This window comes from Narcine bancroftii, chromosome 1, assembly GCF_036971445.1.
Source record: "Narcine bancroftii isolate sNarBan1 chromosome 1, sNarBan1.hap1, whole genome shotgun sequence".
NCBI classification, from domain to species: domain Eukaryota; kingdom Metazoa; phylum Chordata; class Chondrichthyes; order Torpediniformes; family Narcinidae; genus Narcine; species Narcine bancroftii.
Window position 1 is genome coordinate 316399662 of NC_091469.1, and position 22272 is coordinate 316421933.

At 38.2% G+C, this 22272-nt stretch overlaps 1 long non-coding RNA gene across 2 annotated transcripts; it reads right to left on the reverse strand.

Moving 5' to 3' along the window:
• Window positions 1-512: 512 nt before the first annotated feature.
• On the reverse strand, window positions 513-21281 carry LOC138747272 (uncharacterized). 2 transcript variants are annotated; one of them, XR_011347403.1, is made up of 5 exons: window positions 21178-21281; window positions 19896-20046; window positions 12195-12320; window positions 4282-4364; window positions 513-822 (listed from the first exon to the last, which is right to left on the reverse strand). It is a non-coding gene; the product is annotated as an uncharacterized lncRNA (long non-coding RNA). The 2 variants fall into 2 exon arrangements; XR_011347400.1 differs by having other exon boundaries at window positions 19791-20046.
• Window positions 21282-22272: the final 991 nt, after the last annotated feature.

The window sequence follows — 22272 nt, forward strand, 5'->3', positions numbered from 1 at the left end:
TGAAATTATCTTTTTGTTCAACTTGAAGTTGTCAATCATAATCCCCAATTTTTTTCAGGAAGCAAACCTTTTGGGGAAAAATAATGTCCAGTGTTATTAGTGTGGTTAGAAGAATTTATAAATGTGCAATTTAAGGAACTTTATTTGGCTGTGCGCTCTCTGCATTTCCATTCTGTTTTAACTGAAGCCAGCTATCATAAAATCAAAAGTTCAATGGAAGAAAAATATGAAACTGTTAAGTTCTGATTCCCATGTCCATTCAGCATTCGTATGCAGACGACAGTAATAGGCTGCTCAGACTGTTTGAAAAATAAAGTCCAGATGCTAATTATTAACAACGAGAAGAAAATCAGCAATGAGCTTGGAGATGAATGCCTTGAGCCAGAATGATCTATGATTTTGTGCTTCTAATATAAAGGCCAAAGATTTAAGTAACATTATTACTGCTACCATTGAGAGAATATCAAATCTATGTTGGTTTTCTTGTGGATGTAATTATAATAACATCAAAATAACTTGCAGTCTTTTTTATTCCAGAACTCGATATGGTTATAGCATCACGGACAGTGGCGGATTAACTCTCACCTGGGCCCCTTGGCTTCGGCCTACTCAGCCACTGGTTCAGGCTCTTCAGGGTAACTTGTCCAAGTTGACGTTCAGTGCTTGTCCTATCTGTCTACATCTAGACCATATGCATCTAAATGTCTTTGAATGTCAAAATTGTGCCTGCTTCCACAACAGCTTGTTCCAGATACAGAGGATCATTTAAAGAGGATCCTCCGGGTTCTTCTCAAATCTCTCCCCTCTCCTCTTATCTTGAAACTGAAATGTGAACACAATTTCATTCAGACAACAGATTTGAGAAATATAAAATTCATAACTTACCACTGATAAAAGATTGCCCTTTGACATACAGAGTAAAATTAAAATCACAAATGACAAAATATCCATTAAAGAAATCCACTTATTGTGTAGTTTTCCATTTTTTAAATAGGATTTACAGCACAGATTATTGAGACCAACCAACCATGTTTATGCTGAACTTGTGCTTTCTCTAGACTTTCCATACTAAATCTATCAGCAAAATCCTGTATTTCTCTTCTCTGTCATATGCTTGTTTGTCCAGCCTCCCCTTAAATTCACCTGTCCTATTCACCTAAACCACTCCTTTTACCCATTTAACTACCCTTTGGATAAATAAATATCTTCTGAATTTATTTTGATGATCATTTCCTAATTTATCCCTTGAGTTCTCATGATTGTCTCTGATTATGTGGAAATATTTCCTCTGAATTCATTCTTTCAAAATTATGCAAAGTTTTGTGAAATAAGATTTGTTAGAGGTGTTTGGATTAATTATGAAAGAGCAAGTTTGTCGATAATAACAGGATTTACCTATCTACAGTAAAACCCCTGGTACATGGAATTGAAGCAACTGGCAGCCTCAAGCAACCAACATAACCAGTTCTCTGAAGTAACACATAAACCTTTGGTGAAGATGGGAGCAAATATTCAGCCAGCAGAGGGCCTTGGAAGGGCTTTGCTTGAAGGAATTGTTTGAATAAAGTTGTGTTTCAATAAAATGGCGTCGCCCAGGATGAAGAGCTGGTTGATGCCATTGGGGTGACTCTCTTAAAATGTCTCCTTATCCCTGCTTAGTAAGAGTCACCTCAGTCAGAGACTTTATCTGTAAACTTGGGGAGGGGGTTTAATGATCTATAATGTTATTTTTAATCTCTCAGGCAGCTCCATGGAGGTGGAGATGCATTGACGCTTTCAAAGAAAACATTCTTTGAATGTTTTCAAAGAATGTGAATGAAAATAAAATAAAATGCTTTAAGATTTATATAGTCATGCAAGTGAAGTTTGTTCAGTGAAAGTAAATAATAGCACAGGTATTTTTGTCTTTTAAACTGTTTATTCTTAATGCAGGTGTATTAGTTAAACATTATAGGAGTAATGTTAACGAGCCTGCAGCTGACGTGGACTTTTACCCCCTCCATAAATCTTCGTCCGCGAAGCCAAGCCAAAGATAGGAGTAAGTCTCAAGCAACCGGAAATACACTTATCTGGCATCTACCAATCCCTATAGGTGTCAGATACCAGGGGTTTTATTGTATTTGTAGTGCTGCAGAAGCCTATGAAAAAAATCACGTATAAAGTCCATCTTCAAAAGACTACAAGGAATGGAGGGTTATCACTTCCAAATTTTAGATTTCATTATTGAGCGATTAACATATATAATTTACTTGGATAAGTCAGTGAATCACCCCTCTTGGGTAGAAATAGAACTGCAGTTTTCCAAAACAACTTCTATGTTGGCAATTTTAGGATCCTTTTTTTACCATTTTCCTTTTCTAAATTGACAAATAGTGAGAAGTAGGTTGAGAATATAAGCTCAATTTAGGAAATTTTTTGGCTTTAATAGTTTTTCTCTGGCTGGTCCCATTATAGGCAATCATCTTTTTCAGTCATCTCTGTTTTAAGGAATGGCATAGATTTGGTCTACAAAGTTTTAACAATCTTTTTATTTGAGATAATTTTACCTTCTTTAAACAATTATCAGCCAAATTTAATCTTTCTAAGAGACATTTTTTAGATATTTACAAGTTAGGCATTTTGTTCACTTCAACCTTTCTGATTTCCCATGAATCTCAAATATTAATTTTCTTGATTTATTTTTTCACAGTAGATTAATATCATATATTTATAAATTGGATTTAAGATCATCCTCCATAGTTGGGATTAGGAACGATTGGGAATGAGATTTGAACAACATTTTCAGAAGAAGATTGATACTTACTCTCAGATTGATTAATGATTCCTTATTTTGTTCAAGGCATTGCCTATTTAAAATTTACAAATGATCTTGTTTTTATGCAGCTATTGATCCACTATGTGAAAAGTGTAAAATTTTGGATCCATATGTTTTGGGAGGGCCCAAATTTAGCGAGATTCTGGAAAGACCTTTTTCAGAGTTTATCAATAATTGTTAAGATTAGTATAGATCCTTGTCCGTTAATTACTTTGTTTTTTTCTCGTGACCCAGATACACCTCTGTCTGCAACTCAGGAGAAAGTTTTCACCTTTACCACGCTGATGGCTGGATGAGCTATTGTATTGAAATGGAAAGATGAGTATTCACCTGCCCACACACACATGATGTCATGTCCTAATTAAGTTTGGAGTGTAGCGGCAGCTACACTGTTCCTGCAATAACACACGCAACCAGATGGGTTGGGCTCAGTGAGCAGACTGGTTTATTGCAGGCTGCTGGGCTGCACATATTCCCAACCTGGACCTGGCTGAGAACTGCGCTGGAGGATGCTGACGTCACCCAGGCATCACGTGGTCCCCAAGCACGGGTTTCTGAGCCCTGACCTGAAAGGAAGGGAAACCCCCAACAGCACCATTTTGGTCGGCTGCCCCACCGCATGGCTTACAAGCAGGGCCAGTTCGCCTGCCTTGTGATGAGCCGCCACAGGAGAAAATTAGATACAATGTTAAAACACTGAATTTCATGACTTGTTCATGACAATAAATTCTGATGCTGAAAGATAGAAAGTTTCAATTTATAAAGATCTGGGTCCCATTCATAGAACATTATCAAGATTGGAAGAATTAAGGATGTTTGGAGATTATTTTTCCGATGTCTTGGGGGGGAGGGTTCACCATTGGATCCACAATTTCCTTTTGTTATATACACAAGGTAACCTTGATTAGAGGGAGGGGATAAATTAGACATAGTTTTTAGATTTTTTTAATATTTATTTTTATTTAGTCTAACTTGGCAAACATGAGGTTAACTTGGTTATTATAGATTTATTTCAATAGTTAGTTTCTTAGGTTGATCAAGGAATCACCAATTTATTTTCCTTGTTATTTGAGCTACATGATGACTTGTTATGTGCTTTCCTTAAAAATTTTGTGAGTAAATTTATATGTTAAAATAAAAAAAAATTAAAGAAGAAAGAAAGAAACCTATGAATGTGAAAAATGAAAAATGTGACATGCCAGTCTGCAATGAAGGAATTAAACGCCAGACAAAGATTATGACTGTTTATGTTTCTATTTAAAAAGAAAAATATTAGGAAATGCATAAAATTGCAGTTCCATGAGATATCGTGAAGTTATAATCAATTTAAAGCGTAATCTTTGATGTTGTGCAGGAAATGCAGTGACCACACAGTAACGTAACACAATGAACAGATCATCTCAGTTTTGTTGTGGTGCTGTTTAAAGTTTCAAAATTGGCTAGGATGTTGCAGTTATTGTACTCACAGTGAGATGGGTTCATCATCCAAAGGAAGCTACCTCCAACAGTGCCAGATTCCTCCAGTATGACAATGAGAATGTTTGATTTCCTGAAGTGGGCCATGAAAAGAAGGTGAACGTATGTGAAACAGAATATGACACTCTGCACTTTTTTTTAAATTTTTTATTTTTCACACTATAAACCACATTGATCAAGATACATACATTTTCCTTTTCAAATATATACAGTGTTGTTTTCTCCCCCCCCCACCTCTTCCCATCCCACCCTCCCTACCTCCCCTCCCATTCATTTAAAGTTCAGAATCTAAGATACATTAAACCCGTCAAACAATGTTGTCACTCAATAAAAATAAACAAGAAATTCCACTGAGTCAATTCTTTTCATTCTCTTCTCCTTCTGTCATTTTAGGTGGTAGATGTCCCTGGTAGGTTTTCTCTATTGTGTTTCATGTATGGCTCCCATATTTGTTCAAATATTGTAATATTATTTCTTAAATTATGTTATTTTTTCTAATGGAATACATTTATTCATTTCTATATACCATTGTTGTATTCTCAAGTTATCTTCTAATTTCTAGGCTGACATAATACATTTTTTTGCTACAGCTAGGGCTATCCTAACAAATCTTTTTTTGTGCACCATCCAAATCAAGTCCAAATTCTTTGTTTTTTATGTTACTTAGGAGGAAGATCTCTGGGCTTTTTGGTATATTGCTTTTTGTGATTTTATTTAATGTCTGGTTTAGATCTTCCCAAAATTTTTTCACTTTCTCACATGTCCAGATTGCATGAATTGTTGTTCCCATTTCCTTTTTACAGCGAAAACATCTGTCAGATACTGTTGGGTCCCATTTATTTAACTTTTGAGGTGTAATATAGCCTGTGTATCCAGTTATATTGTATCATACGTAACCTCATATTTATTGTATTTCTCATAGTTCCTGAGCATCGCTTCTCCCATGTTTCCTTCTTTATCTTTATGTTTAGATCTTGATTCCATTTTTTAGTTTTACCATTTGTTCCCTCATTCTCCTTTTCTTGTAGTTTAATATACATGTTTGTTATAATTTTTTTGATTATCATTGTGTCTGTAATCACATATTCAAAATTACTTCCCTCTGGTAACCTCAGACTGCTTCCCAATTTGTCCTTCAAGTCGGATTTCAGTTGGTAGTATGCAGACACTGTATCGTGAGTTATATTATATTTATCCTTCATTTGTTCAAAGGATAATAATTTATTTCCTGAAAAGCAATTTTCTATTCTTTTGATCCCTTTTTTCTCCCATTCTCTAAAGGAAAGGTTATCTATTGTAAAAGGGATTAGCTGATTTTGCGTCAGTATTAGTTTTGGTAGTTGGTAATTTGTTTTATTCCTTTCTACATGAATCTTCTTCCAAATATTGAGCAGATGATGTAATACTGGAGAATTCCTACGTTGTACCAATTTTTCATCCCATTTATATAATATATGTTCAGGTATCTTCTCCCCTATTTTATCTAGTTCTAATCTAGTCCAATCTGGCTTTTCCCTTGTTTGATAAAAATCTGATAGGTATCTTAATTGTGTGGCTCTATAATAATTTTTAAAGTTTGGCAGTTGTAAGCCTCCTTGTTTATACCATTCTGTTAATTTATCTAGTGCTATTTTCGGTTTCCCCCCTTTCCACAAAAATAGTTTAATTCTCTGAGTATAGAACGAGATCAACACTTAACTTATCGGGAGTCACGTGATGGAGTAGTGGCCGGTCAGGGAATTCCAGCCCTCTCCCGAAAAGATTAAAAAAAACACACAAAGCACAAAGGTACAATATTAAAATTTATAATAAAGTAAAAATAAAGGTGAGAAGAAAATGGCAGCGAAGAGAGAAAAGTCGAAAACAACGGGAAGAAAAGAGGAAGAAAGAATGTCGGAAGAAGAAGGTGAAGGACTTACCTGTCCGAAGAGGCCCGCCGCGGAGAGAGAAGCCCGCTCCCGCAGGTCAGTGGAAGTCCCGGGCTCGGGACTACAAAAATGGCTCGCAGAGCCAAGTAAAAGTGCGCAACCGCGCATGCGCGAGGAGTCGTGCATGTGCGATGCGCATGAAAAAAAACACACTGACGGGAGGGGGGAGCAGCTGCGGAGTCGATCTCCACAGCTGAGAGAGACACCTGCAGCACAGCAGCAGGTGCAGAACACAGACAATAACGACAACAAGAAAGAAGAGGGTAAAAAGAAAACAAGGAAACAACAGATGGTTAATCCAGAGGAAGAAGAACAGAAAGAAGTGGAAGAAGAAGAGAAAGGCAAGACAATGGATGTATCTTTTTTTAAAGAATATATGGAATCAGTGAAAGAATGGCAATTACAAGAATTTAATGAGATAAAAAGAAGAATTAAGAGTGCAGAAGAAAAAATGAATAAAATAGAAATGGTCATATCAGAGATAGGAAAAAGAGTGGAAAATATCGAAGAACGAGAAATAATCGTAGAAATGGAAGTAGAGGATTTAAAAGAGAAATTAGAAGAATCTAATAAAAAAGTTAAAGAGGCACATGAGCTGTTAGCTCAGAAGATAGATATAATAGAAAACTATAATAGAAGAAATAATATAAAGATAGTGGGCCTTAAGGAAGATGAAGAAGGCAAGAATATGAGAGAATTTATAAAAGATTGGATCCCCAGGGTCCTAGGAAGACCAGAATTACAGGAAGAAATGGAAATAGAGAGGGCACATAGAACATTAGCCCCGAAAACACAACCGCAGCAAAAACCAAGATCCATTTTAGTAAAATTCTTAAGATATACAACAAGAGAAAATATATTGGAGAAAGCAATGAAGAAAATAAGGGAAGACAAAAAGCCACTGGAATACAAAGGTCAAAAAAATTTTTTCTATCCAGACATCAGTTTTGAACTCCTGAAGAAGAGGAAGGAGTTCAATACAGCAAAAACGATCCTATGGAAAAAAGGATATAAATTTATGTTAAAGTACCCAGCGGTACTTAAAATAGTTATTCCAGGGCAACAAAACAGACTATTCTCGGATCCAGAGGAAGCAAGGAAATTTGCAGAACAACTACAAAACAATCAGAGAGATGAAGACATGTAATGAGAGTAAAAATGACCACGAACTATATGTATGTGTGTAAAGGGGTATATGTGTGTATATATATATATATATATATATATATATATAGTGTGTATACATGAATGCATCCGTATTTAGAGGAAAATATATAGAGTATAGACAAGAATTAATAAGGGAGGGAAAGGGAATAGAGGGAATAAGGAGGGAATTAAAAGAGTGACCTTTGTTACATATGAAAATTGAAATCTTTTCTGGGGGGGCTGGGTGGGGAGGAGTTACGGTCACTACAAAATCAGTTGACGTTTGCGAGTGAATTCGCAAATCTAAATGAAGAGGGGAGATGTGGTTGTACGACAAGGGATAAAGGGCAACTCAGGAGGGGGAGGGGAAAATGGGGTTAAAGAAGTTTTAAATAGGAGAATAAGGAAAATGTTTGATGTTTTAGAAATGTTGTCTTATAAAGTGTTCAAAACAAGAAAGCAGAAATGGATAAGAAGGAAAGGTGATGATGGAGAAACGGAAAGGGAAGATAAACAAAGTATGAAATGGCTACGCTGAACTATATGACTTTAAATATTAACAGAATACATAACCAAATTAAAAGGAAGAAACTGCTAAATTTACTGAAAAAAGAAAAAATTGATATAGCATTTGTGCAAGAAACACATTTAACTGAATTGGAGCACAAGAAATTAAAGAGAGATTGGGTAGGACACATAACAGCAGCGTCGTATAATTCAAAAGCAAGAGGAGTAGCTATATTAATTAGTAAAAATGTGCCAATTAAAATAGAAGAGGAAATAATAGATCCAGCAGGGAGATATGTAATGATAAAATGTCAGATATATTCGGAGTTTTGGAATCTATTCAATGTATATTCACCTAACGAAGAAGATCAAAAGTTTATGCAAGATATTTTTTTGAAGATAGCAGATACGCAAGGGAACATATTAATAGGAGGGGATTTCAACCTGAATTTGGATTCAAATATGGACAAAACTGGGAAAAAAATTAACAGAAAGAACAAAGTAACCAAATTTATAATTAAATCGATGGAAGAAATGCAACTTTTGGATATATGGAGGAAACAACACCCAAATGAAAAGGAATATTCATATTATTCGGGTAGACATAAAACATACTCAAGAATAAACCTATTTTTGTTATCAGCTCGTATGCAAGATAGAGTAAGAAAAACAGAATATAAAGCTGGAATATTATCGGACCATTCACCCTTAATATTGACAATAAAGTTAGAGGACATCCCTCCAAGAATGTATAGATGAAGATTAAACTCCATGCTACTCAAAAGGCAGGATTTTAGAGAATTCATTGAAAGACAAATTAAAATGTATTTTGAAATAAATACAGAATCAGTGAAAGATAAGTTTATACTATGGGATGCAATGAAAGCGTTCATTAGAGGGCAAATAATAAGTTATGTAACCAAGATGAAGAAGGACTATAATCAGGAAACAGAGCAGTTGGAAAGGGAAATAATAAATATAGAAAAAGAATGAGCAATGAAGGAAGATACAACTAAAAGAAGAGAATTGGCAGATAAAAAAAATAAAATATGAAACACTACAAACATATAAGGTGGAGAAGAACATAATGAAGACAAAACAGAAATATTATGAACTAGGGGAAAAACGCACAAAATTCTAGCATGGCAGCTTAAGACAGAACAAGCTAAGAAAATGGTATTGGCATCAAGGAAAAAAGACAAACAAATCACATATAATCCAAAGTAGATCAAGGAAAGCTTTAGAAAATTCTATGAACAATTATACCAAACTGAAAACGAAGGGAAAGAAGGGAAAATAGATGAATTTTTAACTAAAATTGAACTACCAAAATTACAAATAGAGGAACAAAATAAATTAACAGAACCATTTGAAATAGTAGAAATACAAGAGATAATAAAAAAAATTACCAAATAATAAAACACCAGGAGAGGATGGATTCCCAAGAGAATTCTATAAAACATTTAAAGATTTATTAATTCCTCCCCTCCTGGAAGTAATCAACCAGTCTGACAAAACACAAAGCTTACCAGATTCATGTAAAACAGCAATAATTAGAGTAATACTAAAGCAAGGGAAAGATCCACTCGCACCAGTGTCATATAGACCAATATCATTACTTAACACAGATTATAAGATAATAGCTAAACTATTAGCCAACAGATTAGCAGAGTATGTAGCAAAAATGGTAAATCTAGACCAAACTGGATTTATCAAAAAAAGACGCACAACAGACAATATTTGTAAATTTATTAACTTAATTCATGCAGTAGAAGGGAGTAAAGAGCCAACAGTAGCAGTTGCTTTAGATGCAGAGAAGGCCTTTGACAGAGTAGAATGGAATTATTTATTCAAAGTATTGCAAAATTTCAGTTTACCAGAGAAGTATATTAATTGGATTAAAGCATTATATAAGGGGCCATTGGCGAAAGTGACAGTAAATGGATATATATCAAAGCAATTTAACTTAAACAGGCCAACACGGCAGGGATGCCCACTATCACCCTTATTGTTCGCGTTAGCTATAGAACCACTAGCAGAATTGATAAGAACAGAAAATAATATAAAAGGGATAAAAATAAAAGACAAGGAATATAAAATCAGTTTATTTGCGGATGATGTTATAGTATACTTAACAGAACCAGAACTATCAATAAAAGAATTATATAAGAAATTGAAGGAATATGGAGAAGTGTCGTGTTACAAGATTAACGTAAATAAAAGTGAAGCAATGCCAATGAATAATGCGGATTTCTCAAAATTTAAGAAGGAATCACCATTCAGATGGCAAATGCAAGCAATGAGATACCTAGGTATACAAATAAATAAAAATCTCGGCCATCTATATAAACTCAATTATTATCCACTAATGAAAAAATTGCAGGACGATTTAGAGCATTGGAAAGATTTACCATTAACAATAATAGGAAGGATAAACTGTATTAAAATGAACATTTTCCCAAGGATATTATACCGATTTCAGGCATTGCCAATACACTTGACAGAGAAATTCTTCAAGGAGTTAAAAAAAATAATAAGGAATTTTTTATGGAAAAGGGGGATACTAAGGATAGCACTAGATAAATTAACAGAATGGTATAAACAAGGAGGCTTACAACTGCCAAACTTTATAAATTATTATAGAGCCGCACAATTACCAGATTTTTATCAAACAAGGGAAAAGCCAGATTGGACTAGATTAGAATTAGATAAAATAGGGGAAAAGATACCTGAACACATATTATATAAATGGGATGAAAAATTGGTACAACATAGAAGTTCTCCAGTATTACATCATCTACTCAATATTTGGAAAAAGATTCATGTAGAAAGGAATAAAACAAATTATCAATTACCAAAACTAATAATGATGCAAAATCAGTTACTCCCTTTTACAATAGATAACATTTCCTTTAGAGAATGGGAGAAAAAAGGGATCAAAAGAATAGAAAATTGTTTTTCAGGAAATAGATTATTATCCTTTGAACAAATGAAAGATAAATACAATATAACTCAAGATACAGTGCTGGCATATTACCAATTGAGATCCTACTTGAAGGACAAATTAGGAAGCAGTCTGAGGCTACCAGAGGGAAGTAACTTTGAATATGTGATTACAGATACAATGATAATCAAAAGATTTATAACAAATATGTTTATTAAACTGCAAGAAAAGGAGAATGAGGAAACAAATGGTAAAACTAAACAAAAATGGGAACAAGATTTAAATATAAAGATAAAAAAGGAAACATGGGAGAAGTTATGTTCTGGAACGATGAGAAATACAATAAATACGAGGTTACGTATGATACAATATAACTGGATACACAGGCTATACATTACACCTCAAAAGTTAAATAAATGGGACCCAACATTATCTGATAGATGTTTTCGATGTAAAAAAGAAATGGGAACAACAATTCATGCAATCTGGACATGTGAGAAAGTAGAAAAATTTTGGGAAGATCTAAACCAAATATTAAATAAAATTACAGAAAACAATATACCAAAAAATCCAGAGATCTTCCTCCTAAGTAACATAAAAAACAAAGAATTTGGAATTGATTTGGATGGTGTACAAAAAAGATTTGTTAAGATAGCTCTAGCCGTAGCAAAATAATGTATTATGTCAACCTGGAAATTGGAAGATAATTTGAAAATACAACAATGGTATATAGAAATGAATAAATGTATTCCATTAGAAAAAATAACATATAGTTTAAGAAATAATATTGAAATATTTGAACAAATATGCGAGCCCTACATGAAACACAATAGAGAAAACCTACCGGGGACATCTACCACCTAAAATGACAGGAGAAGAGAATGAAAAGAATTGACTCAGTGGAATTTCTTGTTTATTTTTATTGAATGACAACATTATTTGACTGGTTTAATGTATCCTAGATTTTGTACTTTAAATGGACGGGGGGGGGGGGGAGGTGGGGGGGAGGTAGGGAGGGGGGGAGGTAGGGAGGGTGAGATGGGAGGATGGAGGGGGTGGGGGGAGAAAATGGCACTGTATATATTTGAAAAGGAAAAAGTATGTATCATGGTCAATGTGGTTTATGGTGTGAAAAATAAAAAATTAAAAAAAAAGAACACTTAACTTATCAATACTAAATTATTTACACAATCCCTCCCCTCCCCAACCTAATCTCAGTGCAAGTGTGTATTATGTGTTTTCAAGAAAGTCCTTTTTACTGTCCAATCTTCCACTGTCCACATTTCCAAGGCTACGGTTTCCAGTAATCTTCAATCCTATGCACAGAATCAAACAGTCATTACATTCAAGCAAACTTCAGTGCTTTACTTAGAATTACCAGGTAGGAAAATTGTGGAGAGTACAGAGAGATGGTTGTTGGAGACTTCAAACAGGAACATCTTCCAGAAGAAACTTAACTTCTTTCCAGGCTCTTCTCACAGAGTTCTTCTCCTCTTCACCATACCTGGAAGACAAGCCGCCACTGATTTCCACAGAGAGTACACTCAGGTGACCATATTAGAACTCTGCCCAGTCTTGAAAAAGGAGGGAGCCTTTTCAACAGGCTCCTCTTCTGTCCAGCCTTTTCTCAGACTGCCTCCTGCTAACTCTCTCTCTCTCTCTCTCTCTCTCTCATTCTCTGCCTCTCCCCTACTGACGTTCCAGGCACTGTTATTTTTTGGTTTCAGTTTGCAAATGTTGCAATTTCCAGGCTTTACAAAAAACACACGGCTCCAACTTTCTGCAAATGTTTCAGTTTCTGGGGTGTGCTTGCATGTTGCTAAAGCCCTTGCACTTGCCCTTGGAACTTTGCAAGGCCTTGTTCTGTCTGTAAAATGCCCGCAACCTAACAGTTAACCCAATTCTAATCCCTTTAATAAGCATATTAACCCATTGCGTCACACCTGTTATTGTACTAAATGTCTAAATTTAAAAAAAGACCACTCAAAAAGGAGTACGTAGTGTTACAGTGTCAAATAGTTCAGGGTGTAGAGAAAAGTATAAAAACGTAGTGCCAAGAATGGAGAAAAGTACAGTTATAAAAGATGATAGTGAAGGGCATCGTCTTTTACCAGTGTGAGATCCAGTCAAGAATCTCATAACAGTTAGGAAAAAAACTGTTCTTGAGGCTGGTGTTTTCAAGCACTTGTACCTTCTGCCTAATGTAGGGGGAAGAACAGAGTATGACCAATGTGGGTTTGCCCTTTAATATTTTAGAAGCTCTCTTAAGACATAGATAGACCATTCAAATTCTTGGACCTTTGTAAGAGTCGATAAAGTTTGTTGGTCAGTTGTAGAATTTGCACTGTAATTTGAAGTTTTTTTTGTACTTTCAGCTGAGAGTTTCCTGCTTCTACCCAACCTTTCAATTTCAGTAGAAAGACTAAGGAAGAGCACATTCGCTATGTGACTATTCAATTTCACTCATCTCAAACTTAATTAGGAAAATAATCTTTTTCTGATGGGTTTACACATATAAAGTAGGTGGGAGGAAAGACATGGCCTTTTTTAGAGACATGGATGAAAGAAAAATAGAGGGTAATGAGGTAGGAAGGGTTTTAAAAAAATTTTTGTTAGTATAGTGCACTACCAGTAACCACCAAGATGAGGCTGAGGGAACAACAGGCTTTAATATACAGAAGAACCTTGCAGGCCCCGATCTAGGTATAGGAATGGAGGGAAGGGTGAGGTGACTCGACCTTTATGGCCCAGGACCACGGGGGAGGAGTCATCAGGGGGCGGGCCAGCTCCATATCTATAGTAGTCAACAATAACTATGTACCATGGAGGAAACATGTTACCACAGTTCGAAATATATAGGTTGGCTCAACATCTCAGGCTTCTGGTCCTCTACTGCGCTGGAGTCTTTTATGTTCTATAACCATCTGCGTGGATAGGTTGGGCTCTACGACCTGATTCAATGTTGTGAATTCTACCTCAGCAAAGAGGTTTTCTCAAAGCAGCGGAACAACATTTCATACATTTGTTGCATGGCGACAGGAATAATTTTAATTGGTTCCTTCAGGTCATCTGCAGTGGCAGTTTAGTTGCCAGGTGATGTATGTTGTTCTCCAGGGTAAGCTTTAAGGGGAAGCGGCTGTTATAAAATTGTGAGTGCAATCTGTTTTCCCATTCTCTGTATTTTTCCACGCATTAAAAAAATATTATGTAGTTAGCTCCATCCTGGCTCCAGAAAACTAATTTATTATGGAGAACAAAATCAAGATGGGAATATCAGATTAGGTAGAATATAAACTTTTCATTAAATTTCAAAAAAAAGCATAGTGTTTTGAATAAATTATCTGAGAGATCAGCATGAACAAACACGGCTTTTCCATTACCACAGGGCTCCCAAGCAGTAGCCATGAATGACTTCCACTGCTTAGCCAGGAAGAAGTGTTTTAACAAGGCATAATATCATTGGTGCCTTTTTCAACAAAACATTTTTTCAGTACAATTTTCCTCATGAAAATTAGATTTGACTGTTACTTGCTGTCCTGAATGAATGCTGTTTTACACCTGATTTCTTCAAAAGGTTGCGAGATGGGAGAGATTTACCAGGCCCAAAACGTTGGTTCTATATCTTTGCCTCCCATGGACATTGCATGACCTGTTCCTCCAGCATTTCTGTGTTTTCACTTTACCATTTAGAAAGATGGGTTCATCTGTTTGCTGGGTCGAAACCTGACCAGGATGACTCCTGATGGCAGCTACCTGTCAAAATTCCATCCTCATCATCAGTGGAAGTGTAGCAGAATCCAGAGCAGCTGTGGGAATTATTGGAAATATAGGAAATCGAAGGTCAAGGGGACAGGGATCTTGAAAAGATGTCCACACCACATCCTCCCCCACTGTTATCTTTTCTGAACTGGTCCTATGCTATCAGTAACCCCATACTACTGAGAAGCATTCGCTCGTAATTCTGTCCGCATTTATTGTTCATCGGTAATTTGAATGGTGTGAATATTTTACACTAATGACTCTCCAGCAGTAGCATGTACAACAGTGATGAAGTGTTATGAAAGGTTGGTGTTGAAACATATCAGCTCCTGTCTGAGCAGCGACGTGGATACATTCTAGTTCACCTATTGTAGCAGCAGACGGACGCCATCTCGCTGGCTCTACATAACAGAACAGCAAAGATGCATACATCAGGATGCTCATTATCGACTACAGTTTGGCATTTAACACCATCATCCCCTCAAAACTGATCAGCAAACTCCAAGACCTGAGACTCAACACCCCCACTGAGTAATTGGATCCTGGATTTCCTCGCCTCCAGTCCACAATCAGTGCGGATTGGTAAGAACATCTCCTCCACAATCTCCATCAGTGTTGGAGCACCACAGGGCTGCATATGTTCTTAGCCCCCTGCTCTATTCAATTTACACTTACGACTGTGTGGCTCAGTACAATAAAACCAGCTATGAATTGGTCAATGATACCACGGCAGTGAGTTGTATAAAGGAAGGGGATGAGTCAGTGTACAGGAGAGAGATAAAAAACTTGGCAGAATGGTGGGCCAACAACAACCTTGCACTCAATGTCACCAAAACCAAGGAGCCGATTGTTGACTTCAGGAAGGGAAAACGAGAGGTTTATAATCCAGTGATCATTGGTAGATTTGAGGTGGAGAGGGTTCTTAGGAGTCACCACCAGTGAAGATCTTTCCAACACACTAATGGCATCATGAAGAAAGCATATCAGCACCTCTACTTCCTCAGAAGTTTGCAGAAGAAGTGCACTGACCAGCTGCACATTGGTCTGGTATGGGGGACACCAATATCCCTGAGCAAAAAGGCCTCCAAAGGGCAGTGGACACTGCCCAGGACATCACAGGCAAAATGCTCCCCATTATTGAGGACATCTACAGGGAACACTGCCGTCAGAGAGCAGCAGCAATTGTCAAAGACCCACACCACCCAGCACACACTCTGTTTTCACTGCTGCCATCAGGAAAGAGATAGAGGTGCAACAAGACTCGCACAATCAGATTCAGGAACAGGTGCTACCCCTCCAGCATCAGACTCCTCATCAACAAACTCAATCAGGGACTCATTTAAAATTGTGAGTGCAATCTGTTTTCCCATTCTCTCATTTAAAGACTCTTACTTGTGCACTTTATTGATTTACTTTTTGTTCTCTCTGTATTGCACACAGTTTGTTTACATTTGTTATCTGTTTACAGTTCTTTATTTGTTTATGCGTACATTGTATACAGTTTACTTTTCGCACTACCAATTAGTGGTTATTCTGGCATGCCCACAGAAGAAAGAATCTCAGGGTTGTATGTGATGTCATGTATTTACTCTGACAATAAATCTGAAATCAATATGCTGTGAAGCATTATATTATATTTTATATTGTATATAGATATGTTTTGAAAGGAGATAAAGTATGGCAGTTTTTTTAGTGTAGGTCACATAGAAACACTTCAAAACAGATCTCATTTAAAATGCCAGAGCTCTGCTCAAGCCAGACAGTCCAGGCACTGGGTACCTTTGTAAAAACTTCAAAGGATGCCTATGAAGACTTCACAAGTAGGTTTTATTTGGACATGCTGTGGAGTAATGGATTATTGTTTTGGAAAGCAACAGATGAAAGAACTCAGAAGATTAGGTCCAGAGCCTGGTGAACTTCATAAATGTTAAATTCTGTGCATAGTGTAAGAATTGCCTGATACCAGTGAACTTGGAGGAGTGAGAAGTGAGACTAGACTGTGAATCAAATAATTTTTCTGAAGTTACACACACATTACATACACATGCGCTTAAAATTAGAAGGGGGTTAAGTTAATAGTAATAAATTAAAGTGTGATCCTGTTTTCATGTTTAAAGATAATTAAAAGCAACTTTTGTTTAAGTAACCTTTGTCTTGGTGAATTTCTATTGCTGCTGGGGTTTGGGGTCCTCTGGCCCTGTAACATTGCAATGTGTGCATGTTAGAAAAAGGCACGTTCTCCAATTCAAAATTCAAAATCCTCGCCAATTCACATCTTGTGAAAAAGCAGAAAGTTACAAACAGCATCTTTATTTCTGCACTTAAACTCTTCATGTGTATATCCTAGAAATGTTTATTACCTTGTAATGAAAACTACTGATTGGTCCATGATTATTACATACACTTGGTGGCAAAGGTCGAAAAGATATTTGTCATCAGACTTTGGTTAAAGAGGCAATGATGATACATGATAAAACACTGAAGTATTTGATAGAAAATGATATGAATACCTTTGCGTTTCCACTATTTCCCACAATCGTCCCTTTGGTCCCTACCCGTGACCACAGGAGTTGCTCCCCTTGCACCCACACCTCCATTCGGGGACCCACAGTCCTTCCAAGTGAAGCAACGTTTCACTTGTGAATCTGCAGGGGTCATCTACTGCGTCCGGTGCTTCTGTGGTGGTCTCCTCTACATTGGAGAGACTGGACGCAAACACTACACCGGAGAAACTGGATGTAGACTGGGTGATCACTTTGTTGAGCACCTCGGCTCTGTCTGCCGCAATACCATGGATCTCCCAGTGGCCACCCACTTCAATTCTCCACCCCATTCCCTAGATGACATGTCTGTCTATGGTCTCATGCACTGCCGGATTGAGACCTCCCTCCAACTGGATGGCATTAATATTGACTTCACTTTTTTCGTTAAAATTCTCCCCATTTCCCCCTTCATCTCTCCATTCCCTGTCTCATTTCACACAGTTGTGAAATACAATGTGTTCACAAGCACTACTCAGGAGACAAAGTCTTGGAGAACAAGTTCGATTTTATTTCGGGTCTTCAGAGCCGGGTGTTTCTTAGACCCAAGACACACCGGAGATCCAAAATCATCACTCTTTTGTACAGTCCCACTCTCAACATCACCACACCTCCCTTTAGTCTCTTCCAATCGGAATTTCAATACCTTACAACCTTCCCCTTTTCCCTCTCATCCCTGCAGATACCACGCAGTTCCTCCCTCATCATACATCGCATGTTATGTTAATTAGGCTGTCTCATCATTAGGGTTTCTAAGTTAATATTAAGCAAGCGCAATGGTTACTGTGCGGTACCCAAGGTCACCGTGCCAGTCCGAACCAGACTCCTTCATCGTTGAGGCTTCTGATAAGAAAGTGGCCCAGTACTGTCTATTCTCAAGCTCTAATCTACATATTTCGCATTCCATCACCTTTCACAGAATGTTGCTAGTTTAATCATCTCCAGCCATTTTTCACACAGACATGATAAATTCGACCTAAGTCCCTTATCACATCCAATTAACACCTTGTTTTGGTCTGGATTCCTCCCCCATTGTTTGAATTCTGATATCTCCTGTTTTTGACTTTTCTGATTTCCCCTTGAGGAAGGGCTCAGGCCCGAAATGTCGATAATAGATCTTTGTCGAAAAGATCCTAGATGCTGAATAAACCAGCTATTTCTCCAGCATTTCAGTGCTTTTACTACAATCACAGCATCTGCACCCTATCATGTTTCTCTTTGCATTTGTTGCTTGCATCCTGCCATACTAATTATTAAACAGTTTTTGCCTCCGAATCTATTTTCATTTTTGATATCATTGACCTTGGTTGTTAAGTTGTAAAGAGCTGTAACTATTCCCTGATTATCTATTAATAATCATATTGATTATCATCATCCATCATAATCACATTTATTGACACCACAATGTATCACAGATGGCAATGAGGAAGTGGACAGGAGGGAGATCGATCAGCTGGTTGAATGGTGTAACGACAAAAACATTGCACTCAATGGCAGCAAAGATAAGGAGATGATTGTGGACTTCAGGAGGAAGTCAGGGGAACACGGTCCAGCAGAATTGACACCAGAGTGAATGTGAGCGGGGGAGGGGGGTGGGCAGGGGCATTGTGCAACTTTTCCACTTTTCCACCCTAAAACCCATTCAGCGAGGGGGAGGTGCGGGTGAGCCAGGGGCTCACTGCATGCAGTGTCGTGGTAACGTTCCCCCTCTCCCTCTGGTGTTTCATGGATCTGTGTGCTGTTTCAGGAACCACGTGACTCTCCTTTTGATGACGCCTCTCCTCTGACGATGTCACCCGCAACACCTAGTGTCACCACTGCTGGGGCACTTGCATCTTCTGCCAATCAACGAAATGAATGAATCTAGGAAACTGAACTGTAGAACTAACTTCCATGAACATGAGAGTTCAATGTTAGAAATATAAGGTGGTTCAAAAAGAAATGTTCAAATATTCATCTGTGATTAAAAGCAAGCTTGCATTGGAATGGTGTATTAAAAACTGGTAAACTAAATTATGGAAGTACATTTTAAATATTTGATACGCTATTGATTTAAAATAGAATTTCCATTCACTATCCTGTGCTTTGAAACCCAGACTTTAAAATGATGTGTTGTTTCTGCAAGGAGAATGTGTCCATTACCATATTTATGGTCACAAACTGTTGGGATCTGGAGCTTCTGTCAATTAGTGACCAGAAACAAAACTGGTGGAAAAGGTGAATGCAACATGGTTTCACATGTGTTTATCATCTTCTCAGAGCTTTAAATGAGATGACGCTGAACCTCAGGCAAACATAAACTTTCTGTACACACAGTAAAATAAATACAAAAGGAAAACTGTTCAAAGTTCTGTCTTCATAATTTCCATCGCTGTACATTATTACATTCATTCCTATTCACACCATTACCACCACCGTGACAACATCTAACCACACACAAGCTGTTAATAATAAGACTTTGTCTGACGTCAACAACCAACACACCAACCCAGTTCTAATTTTAACACATACTGCCAAGTCTCTCTTACACCTCACACACACACCCATACACACCCACGCATACCCACACCCACCCACACACACAGCACACACACCCACCCACACACACAGCACACACGTGCACTGCACTGTGCACATCAACATTATTTGAAATAGACTGTACACTCTACACTTACAGAATAAATGGAGACAGTCCCAAAAACCATTCAATGTTTTGCATAATAATCATGAAATCCAAGGCTGGAAACATAAAGTGAAATGAAATAAACGCATGGCTTAACTTGAGAAGAGCTGCAGGCGGCGAGTGTTGGTGCGGAAGCTCTGAGTAATGGTGTCCTTCCACTCAGTTGGGCATTTTCGGGCTAGGCCCCTCTCAAACGCTAGCTGAACCAATACTAGCTTTTCTTTTGAGGAGCGGTGCACATCGGTGGTCTGAAAAACATGTAACGGTATGTTTGAAAGCAGTCGGTACACTGAGCATTCCGCTCAGATGTGTGTGGCACTTGGAGAGGATGTGCCAATCCCCCTCAATAGGCTGCAAGTGTTTTAGCGACCCAAAAAGCTGTTTAAGCAACTTCAAACTCTGTCTCAATGACAGGCGATCTTGACAGGTCCATAATATGCATCACAGCCTTTACATCAAGAAATGTATCTCTCTCTCTGGATTCAGTGCAACAAGTGCATGAACCAATTGTGAGTGGTACTCGCTGAATCTGTGATCTATCTCTCCCAGCACTGAATCAATAGTATTGTAGAACCCTCTTCGTGATCAGCTCTCTCCTGTAGTTCCCATTGTAACCGACATCAACCACACGAAGCACAGTGAAGGTTAAATGCAGGTTTTAATAGAGTGATATATACAGCTAGGTCTTGCCTCTGTGCAAGTCCAGGTCAGAAGGAGGAGCATGTCCTCTGATCAGCTTTATATACAGGTCGTCAGGTGGTGGCCCCTGGTGACCTAGTCGTGTAATGGCATATTGGCAGACACTACACCCATAACGACATAATCATGTTCACTTTGTGTCTCCATTTGTGGATCCCGGGTCTCAGTGATGTGCTGGCAGCTGTGGCCGTGTCCCATTAAACTCCTCATTACAACGGAGTCTCCGTTCACAAGCAGTTGCACGACCCATGATAGTTAAACCTGCCATCGTCAATGTCCTCTTTCTGTAGGGGTTTGCTTGGTGAGGCCAACAGAGCAAGAACTGTGGGCACAAACTTGGCAATAAATGAGAAACTGGCGCAGCAGGCCCACAGCCTCCATTCGTGCATCTGTGGTATAGACCAAGATAGAGTCAATCCCACAAGTCAAAAGAAATACTACGTCACGGAAGGAGTTTAGAATGACTGACACAGTGGCAAGATGTCCTGTTCCTCTCTGTTCCAGAAGGCATTTAAGATGTACATCCTTATAGAGCACAGCAAGTGTGGTCTTCCTGAGGGATTTGTGGAGGGACTCACACTCATGAAAGAAGTCCACTACAGCTAACTCTGCTGCCATTGCAAGTACTAGCACTAAGTGTGGCTGGTGGTTAAGACAGTACACATAAGGTATCTCATGACCTGGTTTCTCTTGCAGTAGCTTCTGGACGCCACCTTGCTTTCCAGACATCAGAATCTTTGATGTGTCCAGTCCAACCTCAGTTAGCTCTGCCAAAATGTTGTCTGTCAACATCTACCAACTGTTGCCATGGTTAACAGATGCTCTGTGACCTCATATGGCTCACTTATGTATCGAATGACAATCGATATATTTTCACATCCGGTGGGGTCACGGGGTTACGGGTTCCAACATCTTTCGAAGTGTAATAGGAGTTGCCAACTTCCTCCACTAGTGCCTGTCACCACACTGCCGAGTGTACTTATGAGTTTGTTTTGAATATCGTGACAGGCGTATGTGGCGTTGCGAGGGATCATTTTCACAACTTCAGTAAGGAGAGGAAAAGTCCACTCCACTCCTCTGACATGTTATCAAAAGCCTCGTAAAGGCAGCTGGTTTTCCACCGAAAATCCGAGACCATCGATGTCAGAAGAAACATAATACCTGTTATGCACTGAGAAGTTTTGAAATCTCCTTTTCAGTGGTGACACACATCTCCTGCTCCTCCCACTTATCCTTTGAGGATGCACATTTATGAAATCCCCAATCTCTCTCCACAGCATTTTTCCAGTTACGAAAGCCCGTACTCACGAAGGCATCCGACCTCTGAGTGGTGCCAGACATGGGACAGCAAAAACCAAATGCTGTGCTGGCCTTGACACGGTATTCAAGCCAGTCTCGGTTGTGGTACCAAGCGGAGATGAAGGAACACTTCCTACCACTAAACGTGCCGGCAGGGTAATTCAGTAAGATGACCTGGTTGGGCTGGTCAGCCCCGAGGTCATCTATGGCTAAGGGTTGTCTTCCTCAGCTGGGACTTGCTTCAGCATTATGGCTGCTGCCCGCAGAAGGACTAGGAGCTCCTGGCTTTGTAGAGGTGGTCATGCTGGGCACTGGTGGAGCTGAAGGAGGCCTTGATTTTGAAGATGAAGTCACCTTATATCCATTTCGCTTGATTTCTGTAGCGTAAGTTAAACACACGATTTGCAAGAGAAGAGGGGAACCGCATGGTAATGTAAACCTAAAACACACTTTCCTTTCTTCAGGTTTAAACGTGG